The following is a 9,257-nucleotide window of genomic DNA, read 5'->3' as shown; positions in this document are numbered from 1 at the left end:
CCAGAACGTGGCTCGATAGGCAAAGTGACGCCGAACATGGAAAAAAAATTGTGAATTTGTTTAAGCGGAACCCGACCTTAACATTGCGACAAGGAGCAGCAAAATTAAAACAGAAGGGTATAGAAATATCACATACAACTATTCGAACCCATCTCCTTACGCATAACATCAAATATCGAAGCACAATGAAGAAACCACTGTTAGGCGAAAAACATGTAATGAAAAGACTCGCTTGGGCAAAGGAGAATTTGGACCGAGATTGGAGCAACGTAATTTTTACGGACGAAGCTTCTGTTTGGGGATATATTACCATCCGACGTTCCTGGTCAACCTTGACCAATAGATTAATACAACGGACCGTTAAACACCCTGTAAAAGTTCATCTTTGGGGCTGCTTTTCAAAACAGGTTTTTGGAGCATTACATCTATTTACATACAATTTAAATGCTCCGAAAATGCTTAAAATTTATGAAAAGTATTTGTTGCCGACTGCTGAACGATGTTTCATAAAAAAAAACGAGGACTGGATCTTACAGGAAGACAACGACCCAAAACACCGGAGCAAGCTTTGCACCGAATGGAAAGAGCGGTCTGGCATCGTCACACTTGATTGGCCATCGCAATCGCCAGATGCAAATCCCATTGAAAATGTGTGGGCATATCTCAAGCACAAGCTTCGAGGAAAAAGAGTATGCACTTTGAAGCAGCTAACACGACAAATTCGTCTCATTTGGAGGTCTTTACCGAACGAATACGCAGTCAACTTAGTGGAAAGTATGCCTCGGAGATGTCAGGTAATTATCAATGCCGGTGGTGACTGGACTCATTATTAATGGTATAACATTTTTCTTTTCATGGAGTACAACAAATCTATGTACTTAAAAATCATTAAAAATAAATTTTTCTACACATTAATCTGTACACGCTCTTACTTTACAGACTGTACGTATTTCATCGTATACGTCGTATATCAAGTTGAATCGATGTCTCTTCCCCACGAAAGTTTATCAATTCTCCGTTCTGATCTACTATACGTATCGTTATCAGGTATGTAAATATAAAAACGGAATTTTTAAGTAGAAAATACACGTTTATTCCATGAAAATGATAAAAAATATTTTATTCGAAGTATTGCCCATCGCTAGCTATACATTTTTCTCACCTGTCTGACAATTTGTGAATGCCAAGCCAAAAAAATTGTTGCTCTTTTGAGCCAAACCAGTCATCTAGCCATTTTCGTACATCTTCGTAAGAAGTGAAGCGCTGCTGAGCAAGTGCGTGTCCCATCGATACAAATAAGTAGTAATCGGACGGAGCCAAGTCTGGTGAGTACGCCGCATGCGAGAGTATTTCCCAACCAAACGCCTCAATCGTTTCCTTGACCAGTTTTGCTGTGTGCGATGGTGCATTACCATGAAGCAAAATCACTTTGTGTTGCCTTTTTTGATATTCCGGTCGTTTTTCATGCAAAGCTTGATTTAAATTGATCATTTGTTGTGGGTAGCGTTCAGTATTAACGGTTTCGCCAGGTTTTAGCAGCTCATAATAGATCACACCTTTCTGATCCCACCAAACAGAGAGCATTGTCTTCGTCCATAGCGATTTGCAGTCGATGTCGATGGTTCGCCTGGAATTATCCATGATCTTTTACGCTTAGGATTCCCAAAATATATTCACTTTTCATCGCCAGTCACAATTTGATGGAGAAATGACTTTCTTTTGTACCTGGCGAGCAGCATTTTGCAAGTGGTTTTTCGGTTTTCCTGCTGTCTTTCATTCAGTTCATGTGGAACCCATTTTCCCATCTTCTGGATCTTTCCCATGGATTTCAAACGTATGGAGACGGCTTCTCGTGTCATATTCAATTGATCCGCGAGTTGTTGAATTTGAGCGTCATCCTCATCCAACAATGCTTGCAATTCGCTGTCTTCAAACTTTTTCGGTGGTTTTCCACGTTCTTCGTTTCTCACGTCAAAATCGCCACTTTTGAATTTTTTAAACCACTCAAAGCACTGTGATTTTACCAAGAGTATGCTCACCGTAAGCTTCAACAAGCATTCGATGCGATTCTGCAGCAGTTTTCTTCAAATGGTAACAGAAAATCAATGCTGTCCGCAAATCGTAGTTTCCAGGCACAAAATTCGACATGTTCAACGCTATTACAAACTATACTGTTGTATGAAACTTATATTGTTGTGAGTTGAAAATCTTTGTCAGATGTCAGAACAAGTAAATGGCGTCAATGACGCGGTCTGACGGCAACTACATTGACAGCTATGGCCATCTATTGGTAAATTCCGGTTTCATATTTACATACCTGATATATCAGTAACGTTTCGCGCGATGCCTGGGAGATAAATGGCGTGTGTGGGAGTATCGGACAATTTATAACCAGATGGAACGTTCACAGCGAATTCATGTATTGTATGTACTTGTTTATCGTTGTTTTACGCCACCGAAGTAATATTGCATTCCATACGAATTATAATTATATTCATAATGTTTATAGGTTGGTCAGACGCCTACCATTTTTTGGTTATATCACACGAGATTGCGAATAGCCTAATAACGAGCCGATGTTATTTGGTTTGGTAAAATTTACTTGGTAGGCACATTTGATCTCGCTTTACATAGTATTCTCGTTGGCTCGAAGAATCAGTATCTCGTCCTTATGAATATCATTACCAACGTAGTCGTTGAATACGTAATCGTCATCATCATTATTATCATCGTTATTACCTTCAGTATCAAACGTGTGAAAAATAGCATCTCTCAAATATTTGGTTATAGCACTTAATTCGTATGATCCTTCAAGAATCGTGATCGTTTTACCGTCAATATCGAAGTAGAATTTATTGTTCGCGGATGTAATATTCGGTATCGCGTTGTACATTTTGAAATTCGTAAGACCTAATTTGTATTCGCCATTACTTAAATCCAACGCGGGGAAGTAGCTTGCTGTAAGGATGCTGGTTTTTCCAGTTAATGTGAGAGTCAACGACATGGTTGAAATAACGATGAACGATCAACTAAGACAATTTGAACAGTTTTTGTATGATATATTATTGAAAAAATTTTTTTCTCCAATTCAACTCCCATAGAAATCGTAGACACAATTGACCGCAATTGCTCGGATCTGACTTTTGATAAGATCGATAATTGTATGTCATGCTGCATCGAGATATCATCCGAGTTCATTTAGTTGTCTAAGATTACTGAAATCGAAGTAGACAGTGTTATTTCCTTTTTTCGCATAGGCAACCCAGTGTGTGCCCGAGTTGTCTGAGTCATCGAGATTTACGATGGCGCTTTCATTACAATGTGGTTTCGTTGGTAACGCGTCGCGCATAAATACACGTCTGAAGAATGGTAAACGTAAACGGTACGCTGAATGATTCAATTGCTCGTTCGTTGTAATACCAGACAGCGGCATTTTAAGAGTCTCTAAAGTTTTTTTCCAAGGCTTTTTTTTACGTTTTCTTTTTGGTTTTCTTCTTTTCTTTAAGCCACTACCATGTTTGTATGGTGCTAAATATAGGCCACGACCCTTCTTGCGATCGCTTACGGCTCTCGCCACGCTTGCTGCCTCACCGATCAAAGATCCGAGCGCGCCTAACATTGGTATAATCGGTAGGAAGCCTCCACGTTTCGCTACCGGAAGCGTTCTATTTCTTCTCATCTTTTTTCTCTTACGCATACCCATATCTAGTTTTGTTTTCGTTTTCATAGCTGCCCATAAAGCGGTTGCGGCAGCTTTCTCACCAAGCGTCGAATCGCTCGCTGTTATACGCTGACGTGCTTTTTCGGTGAGAATTCGATCGGCAATATGTCGGCCGGCGAGATTTTATTGTTTTGTGAATTAACGATATCGTGTCTACGGCACGCTACGTCCAATGGATTGACACCTCGATCGCCACGTGCTAGTCTTTTCGCGAGATGAGTGCCGGGTCCGCAAAATTGATATCCAGGTATGTGTAATTTAAATGAAAGCGCGTTTAACGTTCTGTTAAGTAGACCTGCACTATACGCGTAGGTTATTCCCTGGTATATCTTCTTTTATCGTATACGAGAACATTCGTCGCAATTTTTGATAAGAAGTGGTGGACCGTCTATATGTGTTCGTTGCGATGGAAGATTGTAATGCTTCAAACACAAGCGGCAACGTTGTACCTCAGGATCCACTTTTAAATGTTCAGGTAATCGATCCCACAACGGTTTCTCGTAATTCTCATAGTCTTGAAGAAGAACGATTTTCGGTATGTATTGCAGTTGTTTAGCGGTAAAATTGAGAATTGCACGTTTGTTCAGTAGTAGTGACAGAAACATTTTTGCGAAATAAAAAAACGCTTCAATCCGCCCTTGTATTTATACCTACACTGTATGAATCGATTGTTTGCTCGGAAGGTATAAATAGTCTGATGAAAGACTCGCTCGTGTTTCGTTGAAGTTCGCGCATGCGCGCGGAATACGTGAGTAAATGCAATTCGTACGACAATAAAAAACGGTCGGAGTATCAAATCTCGACCGTAAAACATTACTGATGTCAGGTGAAACGGCTAGAGAGATTCATAGACACGGTCATTTACTACCGAACACGATTCGTTGCATTATTTGCGGACCATCAAATTGTGATAAAACGAACGCTTTGATAAGTTTGATAGAAAGTCCACATGGAGTATGTTTCGAAAACGTATACGTGTATTCAAAATCTCTGTTTCAACCGAAATATCGATATCTGGAAAAATTGTTAAAATCAATAAGCAGTATCGACTACTACGCATTCTTCAACAATCGTGACGTCATACGACCGAAGGAGACACTTCCAAATTCAATATTCGTATTCGACGATATGGCTTGCGATAATCAGTATATTATTAGAGAATATTTCTCTATGGGTCGACATAGATATAAACATCGATTGATTTTATCTCTGTCAGACATATGCAAAAATACGGAAGCATTTGATCCGTGACAATGCGAATCTTTTGATTCTGTTCAAACAGGATGGTCCCAATCTAAAACACATCTATAACGATCACGTAAACACTGATATGTCGTATGAAAATTTTTGTACATTGTGTTGGCAACGCAAATACGGTTTCGTAGTGATAGACAAGAATAGTACATTACATAATGGTAGATACAGACGAGGATTCGACGATTTCACTGTAGTGTAAAAATGAATGCAGATACGATTTTATGGGAGACAGACAAGGATAGTGTATTACGTAACGATGATACATAGACGACTTCTCTGTAATGTTTGAAAAAAGTGAACAGTACTTCTTCGACGTTACGACAAGATGGACAGTACGAAAAAAAGTATCGTTGAACGAGAGAGAACAGCAAAATTAATTGCAAAAACACGTTCGTCGATTCGTAAGAAACATAGAGCATTGAAAACTAACATAATGGAGAATGAAATCGCTCTGGAGAAACGATTTAAACCTATTATCGAACCGTTGAAACAAATCGTTGGAAACACTGAACGTGAAGGTAAATCATTTGAAATTGACAAGGTAATGGAGAATAATAAACAAAAGAATAAACGCGAGCATACCGACGATGACAATGATGATGATGATGACGATGACGATTACAATGACGGTGATAATGATGAATTTCAACACAGATTGCACCACAACGTCTTCCATTGAAGAAACAAGCAAAAAATCGATCAAATATAATTTATTCCACACCGATAGAATCTCAACAACAACAACAACAACAAGTATCTCCTTTCGAACTAGAGGATGAGGAAGTTTTTAGGAAATCGGTGACGATCCATCGCTTGAAACGTTTGTCAGACAGATTTTAAATACACCTCAAGGTCGTAACAGGTTGTACAGTCAGTTAGGACCGTTAGGACAAATATATGTGAATACCCTACTAACTGGAGAAAAAAAACGAAATCGATCTTGTTTACGGCATTTATTTCAATGAAAACGGTACAATGTTAGGCAATAAAAATTTTGACATAGATTCTGATGATACTATAATCATAGATGGAGTGAGGTATAAAGGTACACCAGGTCTATACGAGGTGATCTTCAAGAGGATTCCAAACAATGCTATCTACACCGAGAATGATAGACAAACGTACAAACATATATTATTGTCGACGAATGCTCACAAACGTGACCATAACGCTGGAAACCCTATTAAAAGTAACAAGGGTCACAAATACAAATACATTATCGCTCCGCTCGTAGGTGTTCATAGAACCAGTAGTACGAGCACTGGTTCAGGTATAAAAAGAAAGACAAATATACCATCGGCTGCGAACATTACATCGAACGTACGCTTCGAGATTCAAGAAACAAGATCGAGAAAATGTTTAAGACTCTAGGAAACGATATGATTGTCCGTGCGCGCTTCAAGGTACGAAGGAAAAGGTGTTGGAAAAGGAAAAGAGTTTGAATGTATTTAAAAACGCGGTGACGATTGAATCATTGAAAGAAATGGTGCTGGATATGATTGAAAAATCGGTGAAGAGGATAGGTCACGAAATGATTGTAAGCGCGCTTAAAAATGTGATGATAAATGTAGCGTTGAAAACAACAATACCGGATATGATTAAAAATCAGTGCAGCCGATAGGAAACGATATTTCATAGCGGAAAAAAGACATCGCAAAAGTACAGAACGATACGAAAAAACAGAGATGCGAGAAAGGATACGTCGAAAGTCTGAAACGATGTGGAATAATCCTCGAAAAATGTAATCTTGTAATTGGAAAAGATATATAAACAGATCAACGTGAGATTTGAAGAGATTGCAAGCTTTGATTGCTCGATCAAAAGTCCTCCCCTCGTATGAGGCAACACTTCATGTCAAATTAAAAGAAAAAAAGGAAGGGGATGAGTGTCGAGAAACGAAAACTTGTAGAAGAACTTCACGCACCCGCGCGAAGAAATTTTCCATGTCGTCACTTCGTGGTGCACGATCGTGACGATTTATGGCAGGCTGATTTAGTCGAGATGCGTCCTTATGTGCGATTCAACAAAGGTTACAACCAGGGAATGGAAGTAACTCGTTACTTGTAACGAAGTTACAGTTACAAGTTACTTTTTTGGTAACTTTACTAGTAACTGCGTTACTCTTTTCTTTGGTAACTGTAACGGTAACGAAGTTACATTTTTTGGTAACGGTAACGAATTTTACAGTTACTTTTATCGTTACTTTGCACATGATTGGACACGATGCGACACAAGCCACTTACACTGTAAAAAAATTTCGTAAATTTACACATATAATAAATGTAAAATAGATTACATGATTAGTTCTGTAATTATAAAAAATCATACAATTTTACAGAAATTATGTAATTCCACAAAAATTATGTAAATTTCTTTTTATTGTGTAAATATATCTTATTTTATATTGGAAATTATGTAAATAGCAGGATATTTTGAATATTTTCTGTAATTATCCAAATTTTAGTAATATTACGTAATATAAAAGAAATTTTTCGCGTATTGTTGTTAAATGTATAATAATATATAGTGCGAAATATATTGTCATATTATCGTTCCTGTAGCTACACATACACATTGTAATTGTACTTCCACAATCTGCTTAGTTCCAAACCAAGAAATTATTTTTATTTGCATATTGCAAATATACAAACGTGTGGACGTTTACAACTTTTATAGTGGATCTCAAAATTATCCAGTATAATAGTTATAATTTTACACAATTTTTTACAATGCGCTTGAGACTAGAGAAGCCTCTAGGCCAGTCCGCTGTGATTGTTGGTCGTCGATTTAAAAAAAAGTAACGGAAAAGTAACGAAAAGTTACTTTCTTAAGTAACGGTAACTGTAACGAGTTACTTTTAAAAATCGGTAACTAGTAACGGTAACTTGTTACTTTTCCTACTCGGTAACGAGTAACTGTAACTTGTTACTTTTAAAAAGTAACTTTCCATTCCCTGGTTACAACTACATTTTAACAGTTATCGATGTGTTGAGCAAGTATGCGTGGGTAATACCACTCAAAAGTAAGAACGGGAGCGACGTAGCCGTAGCATTATCTAGAATATTTGACGAAGACCAGCGATACCCACGCAATGTGCAGAGAGATCAAGGAAAGGAATTTTACAACACCACACTGTGCAGAAAAAAATTGTGAAAAAATACAACATAAATCATTATTCGACGTACTCAGTGATGAAAGTGTCAGTAGTGGAACGATTCAATCGTACGTTTAAGAATAACATGTGGAAACTATTCACGTTAAACGGTTCGTACAAATGGATCGACGAGTTACCGCGTTTATTATGAAATTACAATCGTCATAGGCATCGAACTATCGGAATGCGACCGATAGATGTAACGCCTGTCATTGCAAAACGACTCTTATCGACGGTATACAGTCATGTAAAAATTGTTCCAACGAAATTTATGATAGGTGATCCAGTACATGTTAGTAAATTCAAGATATTTTTTGAAAAAGGTTATACATCTAATTGGTCCACCGAAATATTCTACATCGCTAAATCGCAACGTACGAATCCTGCACGTATCTATTGAAAGATTATCAAGGAAAGCCGATAACTGGTGGATTTTACGAATACGAATTACGAGTCTCTAATCCTGATGTTTATCTCGTGGAAAAAATACTACGCAAACGAGGAAATAAAGTGAATGTGAAATGGTTAGGAATGGACAGTTCTTACAATTCTTGGATAGATAAAACAGATCTATTATAACAAGAATACTTTTAAGCAAGTTTTTAAAAAATAAATTTTGAGTCTTACTTTTATATCAGTTTTCCATAATTTCATGTAATCTTTCAATAAAAGCACAGAGTAAACACCAAATTGTAGTCTTATAAATTCAAAAAACTGTAAATTCGAACGCATATTGACGCCAGCGTTATCAAAACAAGAATACTTATTAACCGTGGATCAATACAAACAATATAATAATTAAACGGCTTCATCCACGTACACAGGCTGAGTTTTGTGCAGGATCATACATTAATCCATATTTATTATAATATATAAAACCAAACGTTTCGGTCTGTCATCAGACCATTTTCAATAGTATTACATAGAATTGTTAAAAATTTCTCAATAATTTTGAATATTTACAGATCGAAATCATTCTCGTTGTCATTATATATATCACTGTCCAATAATTAAATTATAATTTTCGAAATATCATATATAACATTCGTCAACTGCATAAAACCATGGAAAACATAGTATGTCCTATCTGTTAAAATAATTTTCATCCTCTGCACTCCATGAAAA

Source organism: Trachymyrmex cornetzi, unplaced genomic scaffold (genome assembly GCF_001594075.2).
Source record: "Trachymyrmex cornetzi isolate Tcor2-1 unplaced genomic scaffold, Tcor1.1 scaffold2191, whole genome shotgun sequence".
NCBI classification, from domain to species: Eukaryota; Metazoa; Arthropoda; class Insecta; order Hymenoptera; family Formicidae; genus Trachymyrmex; species Trachymyrmex cornetzi.
This window is presented reverse-complemented; position numbering follows the sequence as displayed.